Raw genomic sequence first — 18,050 nt, 5'->3', positions numbered from 1 at the left:
TCTGTTCTGTTGCATTGGTATTTATCTCTGTTTTGGTACCAGTACCATACTGTTTTGATTACTGTAGTTTTGTAGTATAGTTTGAAGTCCGGTAGTATGATGCCTCCAGCTTTGTTCTTTTTGCTTCGAATTGTTTTGGCTATGTGAGCTCTCTTTTGGTTCCATATGAAGTTTAAAGTGTTTTTTTCTATTTCTGTGAAGAAGGTCAGTGGTACCTTGATGGTGACAGTGTTGAATCTATACATGACTTTGGGCAGTAAGGCTGTTTTCATCATATGGATTTTTTCTAACCATGAGCATGGAATATTTTTCCATCCGTTTGTGCCCTCTCTTATTTCCTTGAGCAGTGGTTTGTAGTTCTCCCTGAAGAGGTCCTTTACATCCTTTGTTAGTTGTATTCCCAGATATTTTATTCTCTTTGTAGCAATTATAAATGGGAGCTTGCTCTTGATTTGGCTCTCTGTAATTGTTGTAAAGAAATGCTTGTGATTTTTGCATATAGATTTTGATCCTAAGACTTTGCTGATGTTGCTTATCAATTTAAGGAGAGTTTGGTCTGAGAGGATGGGGTCTTCTAAATATACAATCATGTCATCTGCAAATAGAGACAATTTGACTACCTCTTTTCCTAATTGAATACCCTTTATTTCCTTTTTCTTGCCTGATTGCTTTGGCTAGAACGTCCAATACTATATTGAATACGAGTGATGAGAGACGGCATCCTTGTCGAGTGCCAGATGTTAGAGGGAATGCTTCCAGTTTTATTATTATATTTTTATATAATGTAAATATATAATATAATATATACTTTTATATTATTTTGAGGTATGTTCCACTGATGCCTAGTTTATTGAGGATGTTTAGCATAAAGGGCTGTTGAATTTTGTTGAAGGCCTTCTCTGCATCTATTGAGATAATCATGTGGATTTTGTCTTTGATTCTGTTTATGTTTTGGATTACATTCACAGACTTGCATACGTTGAACCAGCCTTGCATCCCTGGAATGAAGGTTACTTCATCATGTTGGATCAGCATTTTAATGTGCTGTTACATTCAGTTTGCCAGAATTTTATTGAAGATTTTTGTATCTATGTTCATCATGGATATTGGCCTGAAATTTTCTTTTTTAGTTGAGTCTATGCTGGGTTTTGGTATCAGGATGATGTTGGTCTCATAAAATGAGTTAGGGAGAATTCCCTTTTATCATGTTGTTTAGAATAGTTTCAGAAGAAATGGTACCAGCTCCTCTTTGTATGTTTGGCAGAATTTGACTTTGAACCCATCTGGACCTGGACTTCTTTTGGTTGGTAGGCTATTAATTGCTGCCTCAACTTCAGCCCTTGTATTGGACTATTCACAGTTTCAGCTTCTTCCTGATTTAGTCTTGGGAGAGTGCAACTGTCCAGGAAATTATCCATTTCTTGCAGATTCATTGGTTTATGTACATAGAGTTGTTTGTAGTAATCTCTGATGGTAGTCTGTATTCCTGTGGAATCAGTGGTGATATCCCCTTTATCATTTTAATTGCATCTATTTGATTCTTCTCTCTTTTCCTTTTTATAATCTGGCTGGTAGTATGTCTATTTTGCTGATCTTTTCAAAAAAACAGCTACTGGATTTATTGATTTTTTTGAAGGGTTTCTTGTGTCTCTACTTCCTTCAGTTCTGCTCTGATCTCAATTATTTCTTGTCTTCTGCTAGCTTTTGAGATATTTTGACCTTGCTCCTCTAGCTCTTTCAATTTTGATGATAGGGTATCGATTTTAGACCTTTCTTTTCTTCTCATGTGGGCATTTATTGCTATATATTTCCATATAGACACTGTTTTAAATGTGTCCCAAAGATTCCGGTACTTTGTGTCTTCATTCTCATTGGTTTCAAAGAACATGTTTATTTCTGCCTTCATTTCATTGTTTATCCAGTCATCTTTCAGGAGCCAGTTGTTCAGTTTCCATGTAGTTGTGTGGCTTTCAGTGAGTTTCCACATCCTGAGTTCTAATTTGATTGCACTGTGGTTTGAGAAACTGTTTGTTATGATTTCCATTGTTCTGCATTTGTTGTGGTGTGATTTACTTCCAATTATGTGGTCAATTTTAAAGTAAGTGTGATGTGATGCTGAGAAGAATGTATATTCTGTGAATTTGGGGTGGAAAGTTCTATAGATGTCTATTAGGTCTGCTTGGTCCAGATCTGCATTCAAGTCCTAGATATCCTTTTTTATTTTCTATCTTATTGATCTGTCTAATATTGACACTGGAGTGTTAAAGTCTCTCACTCTTACTGTGCAGGAGTTGAAGTCTCTTTGTATGTGGTTAAGAACTTGCTTTATATATCTGGATGCTCCTGTATTGGGTGCATATATATTTAGGATAGTTAGCTCTTCTTGTTGCATTTTTCATTTTACCATTATGTAATGCCTTTTTTTGTCTCTTTTGATCTTTGTTGGTTTAAAGTCCCTGTTATCAGAGACTAGGACTGCCACCCCTGCTTTTTTTTCCTCTCCATTCGCTTGGTAAATCTTCTTCCATCCCTTTATTTTGTGTCTATATGTGTCTTTGCACATGAGACAAGCTTTCTGAATACTGTACAGCAATGGATCTTGAATTTTTATCCAGTTTGCCAGTCTGTGTGTTTTGATTGGAGCATTTAGGCCATTTACATTTAACTTTAATATTGTTATGTGTGAACTTGATCCTGCCATTTTGTTACTGGCTGGTCATTTTCCCCATTAGTTAATGAAGTTTCTTCACTGTATCAGTGGTCTTTACCATTTGGTATGTTTTTGTAGTGGCAGGTACTGGTTGTTCTTTTTGCTGTTTAGTGCTTCCTTCAGGAGCACCTGTAAAGCAGGTCTGGTGGTGATGAAATCACTCAGCAATTGCTTGTCTGTGAAGGATTTTATTTCTCCTTTGCTTATGAAGCTTAATTTGGCTGGATATGGAATTCTGGGTTGAAAGTTCTTTTCTTTAAGGATGTTGAATATTGGCCCCCATTCTCGTCTGGCTTGTAGCATTTCTGCAGAGAGATCTGCTGTGATTCTGATGGGCTTCACTTTGTGGATGACCCGACTTTTCTCTCTGGCTGCCCTTAGCACTTGTTCCTTTGTTTCAACCCTGGTGAATCTGATGATTATGTGCCTTAGGGTTGTTCTTCTTGAGGAATATCTTTGTGGTGTGCTCTGTATTTCCTGGATTTGCATATTGGCCTGCCTTGCTAGGTTGGGGAAGTTCTCCTGGATCATAACCTAAAGAGTGTTTTCCAGCTTGGATTCATTCTCCTCATCACATTCAGGTACATTGATCAAGCATAGATTAGTTCTTTTCACATAGTCCCATATTTTTTAGAGGCTTTGTACATTTCTTTGGACCTTTTTTCTCTATTCTTGGTTTCTCATTTTATTTCATTGAGTTGATCTTCAATCTCCGATATCCTTTCTTCTGCTTGATCGATTTGTCTACTGAACCTGTGTATGCTTCACAAAGTTCTCATGCTGTGTTTTTCAGCTCCATCAAGTCATTTATGTTCTTCTCTAAGCTGGTTGTGCTAGTTAGCATTTCATCTAACCTTTTTTTTAAAGGTTTTTCGTTTCTTTGCATTGGTTTAGAACATGTTCCTTTAGCTCAGAGATGTTTGCTATTACCTACCTTCTCAAGCCTGCTTCTGTCAATTCATCAAACTCATTCTCCATCCTGTTTTGTTCCCTTGCTGGTGAGGAGTTGAGATCCCTTGGAGGAGGAGAGGCATTCTGGTCTTTGGTGATTTCATCTTTTTTGTGCTGGTTTCTTCTCATCTTCATGTGTTTATCTACCTTTGATCCAGGGAGCCACTTGTGGAGGCAGTCTATCCCTTGTCTGCCTGTAGAGGTACTGCTGGGCTTCCTTGGACCCAGCCTAGCTGCTGTGTAGGCTTCCTCTGCCTTTTGTTTGCACAGGTGAGATTAGATCCACCTTTGCAATGGTGGATGTCCTTGCCCCCACCAATCTCAATCCTCCTGGGTGGTGCTCAAACTGATGTGTTGGCTGTGAAATTCTCAAGTGAGAGGGCTTCAGTTTGCTGGTCTTCATGGGGGTGGGACCATAAAGGCCAAGCTATATGACCTGTCTCCCTGCTTTCAGGTCTCCCTCTTTCCTGGGGGGCGAGTAGATCTGTCCTGCAGGAGCTCTCTGTGCTAGCCAAAACCTCTGCCCAGTTCTGTGTTGACAAGTCCCATTGCTGGACGGGCCAGAGCCACCATTCAGATCTGTGATGGCAACTCAAGGTGTTTCTCAGCCCAGCAGGATTCTCATGTACTGTGGGTTGCAAAGGTCATGGGAGAAGCACGATATCTGAACTGCAGTGCTGAGGGAGTACAGTCCCTGATCTTCCTGTCGGTTGCACTTCCCTGGTGGGGTAGTGCCCTGCCCTGCCTTGGTTCACCCTCCCTGGGCTACACCCACTGTCCAACCAGTCCCATTGAAATGAACCTGGTGCCTCAGTTGGAGCTGCAAAGATTACTCATTTCCTGAGTCTCTCACTGGGATCTGTGCTCTGGAGCTGTTCCTATATAGTAATCTTAGTGGAAGTCATCTCACAATTTTTTATGGTTCAAATCCTAACTTTGTCATCACCACTGAATTATTTCAATCATCTGCTAACTGACAAAGTAGTCAAATATATGAAATAAAGTATTATTTAATATACTAATTAATACTATTTAATGTCTGAATTATAAAAATATACTACGTAATAGAAAAAAGAGAAGGAAAAGAAACAGTGTCTTCATAGACACAGAAAATCATTTGACAAAATCCAGTCCTCTTTAATAATAAAAAGTCAACAAATTAGTAATAAAATTAACGTCATCGAAGTCATATGTGGTAATTCCATACCTAACTTTATACTTTATGGTGAGAGACTTAATTCCTCCTGTCAAACATCAGGAACGTGATAAGGAAGTCCATTCTTATCACTTCTATTTAGCATTGTAATGGACAGTTTAGCAAGAGCAATTAGGCAAGAAAATGAAATCAAAGGCCTTCAGACTCAGAAGAAAGAAATAAAAGTATCAGTTTTCAGATAGTCTTACCTTACCTATAGAAAATTCTAAGGAATACACACAAACGATTTGAATTAATTAATAAGTATAACAAGGTTGCAGGATTCAAGATCAATGTACAAAAATTAGTTGGTTTTTTATACACTAGCGATGGGCTATCTGAAAATAAAACTCAGGAAATCCTTCCTTCTACAATAGCACCAAATTGAACAGCATACTTAAAGTAAGTGTGACACAACAGCATTGACATGAAAAGCTAAGAACTTGTTGAATTATGCTAAAATTTACTTAAGCAAGTAAAAACATGTCTCCTGTTTATAGATTAGACAAATTAAGATTATCAAGATGCCCTCCTCAAATTAATCTACAGATTAAACAGAATTGCTCTCAATATCTCAGCTGCCTTTTTTCTAGAAATGGCAAATCTGCTCCTAAAATCCATTTAGAAATGCAGAGGATGGTGAATACCAAAAGCAATCTTGAAAAATGAACACTCTTACTTCCTGATTTCAAAATTTAATGTGCCTCTAGAATAATCAAGACAGTATGGCACTGGCATAAAAATAGAATGCAAGATAATAGAGAATCCAGAAATAAACTCTTCTGTCTGTTTTCAATTCATTTTCAGCAAGGATGCCAAGATAATTTCATGGGGAAAATTATTTCAATAAATGGCTGTGAGGTAACTGTATATTCATATGAAAATAAATGAAGTTGGATGCATATATCATATACCAATACATCTACATGTAAGAGCTATGAAACCCTTAAAAGTAAACGTAGTAGTAAATCTTTACGACTTTTGCTTAGTCAATCATTTCTTAGATTTGATACTAAAAGCAGTCACAACAAAAGAAAAGCCAGTAAACAGTATCACATCAAAATTTAAAATGTCATCCTGTACATAACACTAAGTTATTACAACACAGAATATACAAATAACTGGTATAACTCAATGATAAAAAAAGATAACCTAGTTTCAAATAATGGGCAGTGGATTTAAGTAGACAGCTCTCTACAGAACATTCACAAATGGACAATAAGTATTCAACATTACTCACCTTTGGATGAGTAGGAATAAAACTTACAGTATGATAGCACTTCACAGCCACAAGGACAGGTGTGTTAACCATGATTGATAGCTAGCTAGCTCGAAATTGGAATCTTCATACATTGCTGGCCAGACTAATAAAATCATGAAGTCACTTCGTACTGTACTTTTGGGGTTCCACAAGATATTGAACATTAGATACCATATAATACAGCAATTCCACTCCTTGGTAGCTATGTAAAAATACTTTAAAAATACGAATACACATATACACACAAGTTACACAAATGTTCATAACAATGTTATCTACAATACTCAAAAGTTGGAAACAACCCAAATGTCCATGAACAAATGGACTGCGGAAGAAAATGTTACATATATATTTTCTTTATTTTTATTTTTATTTTTTTTGAGACGGAGTTTTGCTCTTGTTACCCAGGCTGGAGTGCAATGGCGCAATATTGTGTCACTGCAACCTCCGCCTCCTGGATTCAGGCAATTCTCCTGCCTCAGCGTCCTGAGTAGCTGGGATTACAGGCACGCGCCACCATGCCCAGCTAATTTTTTGTATTTTTAGTAGAGATGGGGTTTCACCATGTTGACCAGGATGGTCTCGATCTCTTGACCTCATGATCCACCTGCCTCAGCCTCCAAAGTGCTGGGATTACATTGCTCGACCCAGGAGGCAGAGGTTGCAGGGAGCTGTGATCACAGCTGCACTCCAGCCTGGATGGCAGAACCAGAACTTCTCTGAAAACCAGCCAAGAGTCAAAAGGCCACACATACAAGAGCATGCATAACCTCAGAACTGAATGTTGAGTTGAAAACAAATGGAATGATTTTTCTATTGTTATTTTAAATGAGACTCTGTGGGTAGTGGTTTTTAGCGAGACATCTAGGGCAGCAATTGTATGCACCACTGCTTTTTAATTTGGGGTCTGGGGAACACTATGGGTGGGGCATCCTGTAACCTTGACAGTGGATTCAGGAGGTCCAAGCCACTTTAAAAAAAAAATAAATGTTAAATTTTTTTATTTACATGAATGTTATTTTTTGCCTTTTTTAGGTTCATTCTCCAACGAGGCACAGAAGAGTTTTTAGAGTCTCCATGAAGCAAGTTGATGTCATCATAGAGATGGATAATGGAATGTGTGCTTTGGGAAGCTTGTATTTCCCAGAATTTTGTAAGATAGTTGTTTAAAGAAATGTATCGATATCTAGAAGATCTGCATAACTTAGGAAACCAGCATCTTCTCAATGACCAGTACATATTTCAAAATAATGCCTTGGTAAAAGAGCCATTTATAACCCAAGATATACCAAGAATTGAAATGCAATACAGCAGAAAACGTTCAATTATGAATTAAGTCTATATTTAGCTAAACTTCGAGAAACTACCACTTCTCAAGGTTGGTGTAGTATCAGTGAAAAATCCACAATTATCCAATTGGTTATTAAAATACTCCTCTGAACTGCGTATCCATTTAGGCCCTATTTTCACTCCTCCAGCCAGAACCACCTCCTGAAAAAGACTGGCTCTAGAAGCAGACATCAGCATCTAGCTGTGTCCTAGTCAGCCCAACATGATAGAAATGTGCAAGTGTGTTTACCATCGCCCCTCTCCACTAACCTTTGGAGGAATCATTACGGTTTATTTCAAAAATACCTTATAAATGTTAACATGTAAATTATTATTATCAGTAAACATTTTTGATTTTTTTAAAAACTTCAGTTTAAATCCAGAATGTAGTAAATATCAACCCCTGTAATCCATGTATATAAAATCTTTTGGGGGGTACTGAGTAATTCTAATATGTGTAAAAAAGCTTCCAAGAGGAAAAAGCCTAAGGACCACTTATTTAGATCACCTACGTTTTCAAGGAGTTGAGTAATTAAAATGGAAAGGAAAATTGGAGTGATAACAGGTAGGGATAATGTATTGATTCAAGATTTTCTACTCCTTAGCTCAGCTAGGTTTGGGTTCTTGTGTCACGAGGAAAAACTAGGTGCGTGGACACCAAAAAGTGAGTGGTGCAGAATTTATTAAGCAAAAGAAAACTCTCAGTGAAGAGAGGAGTCCTGAAAGCAGAGGGCTGGTTGCTCCTCACAGCTGAGTACAAGGTCTTATCTACAGATACATGCTGATGAAGCTGGCTTCCCTATTTGTATAAGGAATGAATTCCTGGTGACTCCAGCCTCTTCCCCTGGTGTGCATGTGAGCCCTTAGTCTTCGGCAGGCAAGCCCCCTGTGAAAGTGCCCTTATCTGCACAAAACCTCTGGTGTAAGCACTCGTGGGGCCGGTCAGAGGTTCTCCGGAGACCCTTCCCTTACATCGGCCTAAAGAGAGCTGGCTAAGTCTTTTCAGCAGGGACATAAACTTCTTCAAAAGAATATTTATTTCTGCCATTAAAAGTAGGACAGACTTCATTATATTATACCTGAATACCCACGGGGAGGAGCCAGCAGAGAAGAAGGAGCTACAAATGCAATAAAAGAGGAGGAAAACAATCCGTGACATTTCAAGCTCCTCTAAAGTTTTATTATCCTGAGCATACCTGGCATTCACACCCTCATGTGGCTTCTCAAATTCCATGCTCCAGTGAAAGGAACCAGAGCTCTAACTGGTTCCACTCAGGCTGGTTGGGAAAAATGCAAGAGTCCAGGGCACCTCGTGATGCCAGAAAAAGATAAAAGGACGGCATGTTGCAGAGATGGCAGAGCCGGCCTGGCAGTACTCCCAGTGGCCAAAACTGGAACAATCTGGACCAAAAAGTAAACAATAGCAATACTGGATTAAAACCCATAGAGGACACGCATATCCAGGAGTCCATACTGGTTTAAATAAGTGACTGAATCAATAAGTGAGGGAAAAGGGACATTTCTCCTCTTTATGAGAATTCTATTTAATAAATGGGAAGAAAGAGAGAGAATCACCATCTTGGGCAGAAACAAGCTGTTCGCAGAGTCTCAGAATGTCTCCCCCTAAAAACATGATCAATCACAGAGTGAAAATACTTACCGTACACTTGGAAGAGCTCAGCGGATACTTCCTTGCCTATGTCAGCAAGGGGAATACTGTTGTGTTGTGAGTTACGGCTCTGAGGAGCTCAGCATGTACATCATCTGTTGGGGATACTCTTCCTGGCAATGTTGAACCTAAATTTAGTTATGAGAAAACAGCAGACAAACCTATATTGAGGGACACTGTACAAACTAATTGAACAGGGCTATTTAGAAGTGTCATTCATGGAAAACATGCTGAGTACACCGCCCCTCCCCGACATGCATACCCTAAGCCCTGGCTCCGGCAGATGTGAACTTACTTGACAACAGGGACTTGCGATGTGAAGTTGTGGGGTTAGCAGCCTTCAAGTGGAGGGGTTTCTTCTGGATTCTGCAGCCTTAGCCAGTCTAGTCGCAGGGACGTTTAAAAGGACAGAGCTTTGTGCACCTGTTAGAAAGCCGCCACAAGCGCAGGAGGGAACGCTGGAGAGACTCCAAGTTTGAGGACGAGTCGATGCGCTGTTGCTGGCTCTGTGATGAGTGGCCATGCGCCAGGACCAGAGAGAGACCACCAGGAGTTTAGGACGGCCCCTGCTCACAGCCAGCAGAGAAACCGGCCTCAGTCCTACAACCACAAAGAGTAAAATTCCAGCAACCACCTAAATGAGCTTCAGGCAGACACTTCCCAGATTCTTTCAATAAGAGCTGAGCTTGATTTTCACCTGGTAAAACCTAAGCAGAAGAATCAGTGGAGATAACTGACTTACCAAACTGTAGGAAAATAATTTGTGTTTTTTAAGGTGTCAAGTTTATTAGAAGTTCTAAAAGCAGCAGAATATTAATGCAGACAAGGGAAGATTGAAGACCTGTCACAGAAAGGAAGAGCCTGAGGGGACTTGATGACCACAGGCAGGGCAGGGTCCTGGACCAGAAAAAAACATGAATGGGGAGAATGGCAGAAGCCAAAGTCCGTAGTTTAGCTGATAGTGTTATACCAACGGTGAGTTCTTAGTTTTGAGAAATGCATCATGGTTATGAAAAATAAAGGGAGTTGTGAAGGATTCACAAGTGTTCTCTGCACTAGTTTCAACATTTCCCTGAGTCTAAACTTGTTTAAAAGTAAAATGCGGCTGGGTGTGGTGGCTCGAACCTGTAATCCCAGCACTTTGGGAGGCCAAGGTGGGTGGATCACGAGGTCAAGAGATCGAGACCATCCTGGTCAACATGGTGAAACCCCGTCTCTACTAAAAATACAAAAAATTAGCTGGGCATGGTGGCGCGTGCCTGTAATCCCAGTTACTCAGGAGGCTGAGGCAGGACAATTGCCTGAACCCAGGAGGCGGAGGTTGCGGTGAGCTGAGATCGCGCCATTGCACTCCAGCCTGGGTAACAAGAGCAAAACTCGGTCTCAAAAAGTAAAAATAAAAATTAAAATGCTAAAAAGTCTATTGTTCCAAGTCCCTCAGCCTTCCTGAAAACATCCATGACCACTGAGACCCTTCCCACTTCTGAGCTCTTTATATTTTCATTGTTCGACTGTATATTCATTGGCATAACTTACAACGTAAAGCACTTTAAGATGAGTACTGCAGAGCTTCTCAGACAGTTTCTCCTCTTAGTGAAGTATGATTTTCATGAAAACCTTTTGAAAACAGGTGTGTTAGTGTGAAGGCCGCTCCTCGGCTTTTCTTGCTAACAATGCAGGCTTCTACACAAATGGTGTTAATTCACATGTCAGAGGGAGGTTGTCATTTGAGGAACAGATTTAAAACATCTGCACCTCTTTAAAGGGAGTTATAGATGAGAGTAGTAGTCCATCATACGTTTGTGTAGTTTTTTTATGACAAATAAAAGGAAGTATTAGATAATTTTAAACAGTTAACCACAGATTGGGATCTCTCATTTGCAAGGCTTTCAATATCAGATATTTTTAATTCCAGAAGATCTGCTAAGATTTGCTTACATTAATCAGTTAATATTTATTTAATATAGTGTATTAAATGACAATAGCCCAAATAAAAAAAAAGAGTATCACAGTACAAATTTACTGATTACTTGAAGACAAAACCTCTAAATCGGTAGAATATCTATGTTGCACAGTTGTTTTTAGGATTTTGATGGCTATACCTTCTATGTTGTAAATTCTTTTTTTTCTTTTTTTAAATTGCATTTTAGGTTTTGGGGTACATGTGAAGAACATGCAAGATTGTTGCTTAGGTACACATGTGGCAGTGTGATTTGCTGCCTTCACCCCCTTCACCTATATCTGGCATTTCTTCCCATGCTATTTCTCCCCAACTCCCCACCCCCCTGCTCTCCCTCCCCTATTTCCCCCAACAGACCCCAGTGTGTAGTACTCCCCTCCCTGTATCCATGTGTTCTCATTGTTCAACACCCACCTATGAGTGAGAACATGTGGTGTTTGATTTTCTGTTCTTGTGTCAGTTTGTGAGAATGATGGTTTCCAGATTCATCCATGTCCCTACAAAGGACACGAACTCATCATTTTTGATTGCTGCATAATATTCCATGGTGTATATGTGTCACATTTTCCCTGTCCAGTCTATCATCAATGGGCATTTAGGTTGGTTCCAGGCCTTTGCTATTGTCAACTGTGCTGCAATGAACATTCGTGTGCATGTGTCCTTATAGTAGAATGATTTATAATCCTTTGGATATATACCCAGTAATGGGATTGCTGGGTCAAATGGAATTTCTATGTCTAGGTCCTTGAGGAATCTCCACACTGTCTTCCACAATGGTTGAACTAATTTACACTCCCACCAACTGCGTAAAAGTGTTCCTATTTCTCCACATCCTCTCCAGCATCTGCTGTCTCCAGATTTTTTAATGATCGCCATTCTAACTGGCGTGAGATGGTATCTCAATGTGGTTTTGATTTGCATCTCTCTGATGACCAGCGACGATGAGCATTTTTTCATATGTTTGTTGGCCTCATGTATGTCTTCTTTCGTAAAGTGTCTGTTCATATCCTTTGCCCACTTCTGAATGGGCTTGTTTGTTTTTTTCTTGTAAATCTGTTTGAGTTCTTTGTAAATTCTGGATATCAGCCCTTTTTCAGATGGGTGAACTGCAAAACATTTTTCCCATTCTGTTGGTTGCTGATCTTCTCTAATGATTGTTTCTTTACCCAGTACAGACCTGCTGAGCACCAAGGATCTGAAGGCAATGAGAATACAGTCACTTTCTTTAGAGGCTTCATAAACCAGGGAGGAGACCTACGAGGGAGCAGATGATTACGTTACAAACTGACAAGCGTTGTGATAGGACTTAATTAACATTCTATGGCAGCACAGTGGGGCCAGAGACCGATGCCATCAGGGAAGTATCCTGAAATAACAGGAACCTGGATTGTATCAAAGGATGAACGTGGGCCATGCACTTGGCAAAGGGAAAGGAGCATGTCCCCAGCATGCCTGAAGAGGGAGAGTGGGCTGCAGCCTCTCTCTGGCTTGCCAAAAATCTTTTCCTTGCCGTGGCAACAGCATGCACCCAGAGTTAGCACAGAATGCCTGAAAACAGTCTTCACCATGGCCAGGTGCACCCCTGGAGTCGTCTGGTCCCTGCAACCTTGGACGTCACTTACCTACATTTGATACAGACGTAAACGAGTTATGGAAATGAAGTTATATGAGAGAAATAGAGATAGTGGGGGAATCACAAGATGAAAAAATGCAACTATTTCATGGGTGAGATGCAAGGAAAGGTCAGTGGATTCACATGTGTCTACTCATCGTACACCCACACCAATGCATCTTTGTGGAATTCCCAGACAAATAAGCTAGACCTGAGAAAGTGAAAGTAGATACCTATTGGCTAAGAAGGTGAGGCAGACGTCCTAGGTTAGGAGGCAGGTGGGAGAAGATGCTTGGCAGTGTGACAGTTGCACCAGGTAGACAACTGCCTCCACCTAAGAGGTTTCTGGAGTTCAAGAGGAGTTCATGGCCTGCTGCTTTGGGGTGTTTTGGATCCACACAAAGTGATAAACTAAGTGGCTGAGTCACACTGCAAAAGGTCCAGCAAAGCTGTCACAACCTGAGAGGAGCAGTGCTCAGGGACAGTGAAGAAGCCTCAGGCCCCTGCTCTGTGCCTGTCCTGCACTGTGAGCCTGGGCTCCCACTCCCACCACCCCTCTACCCTGGTGGCACTCAGCCGCAATGCAGTGCTGTCGAAGACCCCCAAATGGCGGGGCACGGTGGCTCAGGCCTGTAATGCCAACATTTTGGGAGGTGGATCACTGGAGGTCAGGAGTTCGAGATCAGCTTGGCCAACATGGTGAAACCCTGTCTCTAGTAAAAACACAAAAAATTAGCCAGGCATGGTGGTAGTGCACACCTGTAATCCCAGCTACTCAGGAGACTGAGGCAGGAGAATTGCTTGAACCCAGGATGCAGAGGTTGCAGTGACCTGAGAACGCAAAAATTCACCTGAGAAAATGAAAAACAAAACAAAGCAACAACAGAAACCCAAACTAGGAGAACCTAGGGAAATGCAGAAAGGAGTTCGGTTCAAACCCGGCCTAACCAAGAGTAAAGAACATGAAAGCACATAATACCAAGATTTGTGATTACTCTGAGTAATCTGCACTCATGGATCAGCGAGCTTTGTATTTTGCTAAGCATATTCGATATCCGAATTATACTTGAAATATTGTAATAAACCTTTTTTAATGTATAAGGACTAAGTCCTCCAAGATTCGCCCTAATTTCATGCTTCTGAATTTTAAATAAATAGAATTTACAATAGATCAGTGAGTCATTATATTTGTCAATTCTATGATTTAAATGAAACATTAGCAAAGGAGGGGGATAGTTGAATATTTCAAAGTCATTACATCTCACATGCTTTATTCAAGGTGCTCTTATTTAACAATATTCAATCTGAATTTTTAAGCAAAAAAAGGTGTGTTTACCAAAGTTTGAATAACTCCTTTATGTCTGCCCACTATGTGAAAAGCCTGGTGCCAGGCAATGTGGTTGATCAAAATGTGATAATCATAAGTACAGTCTCCAGGATTTGAGGATATAATGAGGGAGATAAAATAATACTTATACTAAATCATGATTAAATAAGACACTTCTTGACATGAGTATTGCAAGTAGCGGGGAAGGGTCATAAGTGTCACAACAGAGGCATATAGCAGTGATACAAACACAGTTGGAAGGAAGTTTCAGAGACGTGGCGTGTAAGCTGAGCATTGATCCATGCGGAGAACTGAGGAAGGAGGAGGGAAGGCATTCCAGAAAAGGAGAAGAGTTTGAAAACACAGTGAGTGCCACAAATGTTGAGTAGCTCAATGTGGCCAGAACATAAGATTAAGAGAGAAATTAAAGAGGAGATGAAATGAGAAGGTGGAAAGGGTCACATTTTAGAGAATAAATATCACCTTATGAAACAAAACTTACATTGGAACAAATAAATTAGACCAGAAACGTCGGATGTCAGCAGCAAGTTCTGTGTTCATCTATCCTTTTCCTCCAGCGATTCACTTTGAAGGTAAACAGGCGGAAGACAGAAATGCACAGCTGGTTTTGGGAAAACACTAATACTAGATTTTGTAACTGGATGAAGATAAACTAAGGAAAACAAATAAGAACTAATATGTGTGAAGGCCCATATGTGTGTTTGCGTGGACAGGCCTGTTTACCCCGACTTCCAGTTGTACCAGTGAAGCCTGTAATTGTATTTATGAGGATAGGCCTGTTTACCCCGACTTTCAGTTGTACCAGTGAAGCCTGTAATTGTATTTATGAGGACAGGCCCGTTTACCCCGACTTTCAGTTGTACCAGTGAAGCCTGGCAATTCACTCAGGTAGTTCTTCCCTGTATCCTTCACTCATCTTCTGGGATAGCATGAACTTTGCCCTTTAACTATCAACTGCTTTCCTGCATGGAGTCGCCCCCTCCACCCTTTGAAATCTGCTCCTATTTCCTTTGGGTGACTGTGCTCCAGTCCATGCGGCAGGTGGCCTAATACATCGGTTTAGCTGTGTCCCCCGTCCCCCACAGCTCAAGGACTGTGCCCCAGTCCATGCGGCAGGTGGCCTAATACATTGGTTTAGCTGTGTCCCCCCTCCCCCACAGCTCAAGGACTGTGCCCCAGTCTATGCGGCAGGTGGCCCAATACATTGCTCACATTCCCACCCTCCATAACCTCTTAACCTCCACACGTGATCCGAATTACACCTGCCTCACTAAAGTGACTGGTACTCCAGGGATGGGCAGTCACTTAGGTTGATGAGAGTCCTTTTCTGAATTGTTCTCGGTGTTTACAGAGAAATAACCTCTTTTTAATAAAGTTGACTTCTGGTATGTAAATGTGGGACCTCAATATTTACTTTCTCCACCAAATGAGAGTTCTGAGTTACTGAATAGAGCCAAGAGGCAATCAGTATATGTCTCTCTTCCTCAGACCCCCACCTCACACCTGTCCAGCATTTCTCAGACACCAGAATAAGTTTGATTGAATCCGGGCCACTCTTGAAATGTTCCAGGTTATGCGGTATTAGAAATGCAGTTCATTCTTTAATTATTACTTTCGGTTTTGAGATTTTCATTTGCATTCAAGAGCATTCTAAGTCATACAAAGCAGCATCTTTTCACTCCACATTTGCTTCCAGTCATTCAAAAATCTAAATTATTGTCTGTATGGTGAAACATAAATGAAAACAAACAGGAGCTTTGTTCTGGCCATGTTTTTATTTGCTAGAGTTGCTGCTTGCTTCTATTTATGAATGGATGATGATGTTCGAGTAGCTTATTCATCAAAGAGACTCGAGAGACCATTCGTAAATGCATCATAAAGGATAAGAGAAAAATAAAAGGACATGAGTAAATCACCAGAGAAAAAATTTGATGTTGGGTATTGATATGAAATCTGGGGCAAAGTTAGTACAGAGAAACGTGAATACACAAAAAACTTGAATATTTTGCTAAAAATTTATGTCTAGTTTTTGACACAAGAAACATGGGTAAAACAAAACTGTATGATATTATATTTCCAAACATTACACACACAGTGGTATCAACTTGTGATCTTCTGTAAGTCACTGTGAAGTTACATATGGACATGCTTACTTGTCCTAATTTGTTTGATTTATTCTCATATAAAATAGAATAAGAGAATCTACTCTTTTGAATTTGACAGTTGGTTTCATTCAATGGAATGAAACACATGAGTTATTAAAGAATAAAATATTCTGCACTTTGAAAGGAAATTTCTAAAAAAGAGATATAACAGCAGAGTAAATTGTCATTTCAAGTTGGCAAGACATGAGGATGATTTAAAAAAAAAAAAAACCATCAAATATGATTTCTTCATCCCTGGAGTAACTGACTAAACCAGCAAATGCTAAAACAGTATTTTGTTTGCTTGTTTATGTGTCCTTTGCATGTTTTTAAACAACAGGTTAGGGAAATGGGTGAAGTTCAGGCAGAAATGTAGCATGGAATCATCAGATCAGGTAAAATAATGCATAGTACAAAATGGACAAATATTTTTGAATCAGAGCAGGATTGCAAGTCAGTTTATTTAAAATATCTAAAGTGGACTTTAAGTATATTTTCTTTATGACAGTAATAGCAATCATAACAGTTGGCATTTAGTGCATTTTTGCTATGTTTTGTAAACTTTTTCTGCATGATGACATGGGGTGAATACTGTAGGATGCCTTGTTAATTCATGAGGAAAAGGAGGCTGAGAGTCTCACACCTAATGAAGGATAGAATGGCAAGTGGCACACAGGTGAGTCAGACTCTGGAACCTCCTTCCTCTCTGCCTCCCACACTGTCTTTGAAAGCTTGGATGGCTTATTCTCTCTGAGGCATGGAGCACTTTTAAACAAGAAAAATGTTGACCATTTTATCATTTTAATTAAGGTTTACACATCAAATTCAATTTTATATACTATGGCACAATTCCAAGGTTGCTGTGTCATCTACCAGCCAGTGCTGTCATGTGATCACAGCTGCCCTTGCAGAAACAGCTCTTGGGAAGCAAGTCCTACAACCCTTGATTTATTTTCCATTTCTATTATGCTGTTATCATAATTGTAAATGAAAATACAAAAATAGCATCTGATGAAATACACTCACATAAAACTACTCTTGATTAAAGGCCCATGTGAAAATCATGGACAAAATAGAAGGTAAAATGTGCATACAATGTTTTTAAGAAGGACTCAACAGGAAATATTACATCAACCTACATTGATCTGGATGAGAGTTATTAAGCATCAGCAATAATCCTCATTTGAGGTGAGAGAGAAGATGTATTTCATCTGACATGGTGCCCTGGTTTAAATACAGATTTAACAAGACAATGTAGCATACGTATTTTTTCTTTCAGATGTTGTATTCTTCCAGGTGCCCTTATTTTTCCTTATGCACTTGAGTAAACAATTCATGCATGATTATGAAGGAAGAATTGTCCGTGCTCGGAACTTCTTACTTTGGGGAAGACTTTTGCTGCTTCTCTTCCTGTGGTAGGCAGAATTCCAGGACTGCACTTGAGATCTCTACCTATCGTATGCACTTCTTGTATCGTTCCTTCTCCTCCCGTGTGAGGAGGCCTGGGAAGAGGATGGAAAATCACTCTCATGATTATGTCACTGATATGGTTTGGCTGTGTCCCCACCCACAGCTCATCTTGAATTGCAGTTCCCATAATCCCCACTGTGTCCTGGGGGTGGGGAACCTTTTGGGAGGTAAATGAATGTAATTGAATCATAGGGATGGTTGCCTCTTTGCTGTTCTTGTGCTAGTGAATGAGTTCTCATGCGATCTGATGGTTTTATAAGGGCTTTTTCCCCTTTACTTGGCACCATTCTCTCCTGCTACCATGTAAAGAATGGTTTATTTTAAACTCTTTCTTCAAAGGCTTTTTGCTAATAACTCTTGGTTAAGGCCTATTCTGTGTAGCTGGTTAGACATGCTCACAG

Source organism: Callithrix jacchus, chromosome 16 (genome assembly GCF_049354715.1).
Source record: "Callithrix jacchus isolate 240 chromosome 16, calJac240_pri, whole genome shotgun sequence".
In the NCBI taxonomy this organism is placed as follows: Eukaryota; Metazoa; Chordata; class Mammalia; order Primates; family Cebidae; genus Callithrix; species Callithrix jacchus.
The sequence above is the reverse complement of the archived record's forward strand: the minus strand, read 5'-3'. Positions refer to the sequence as shown.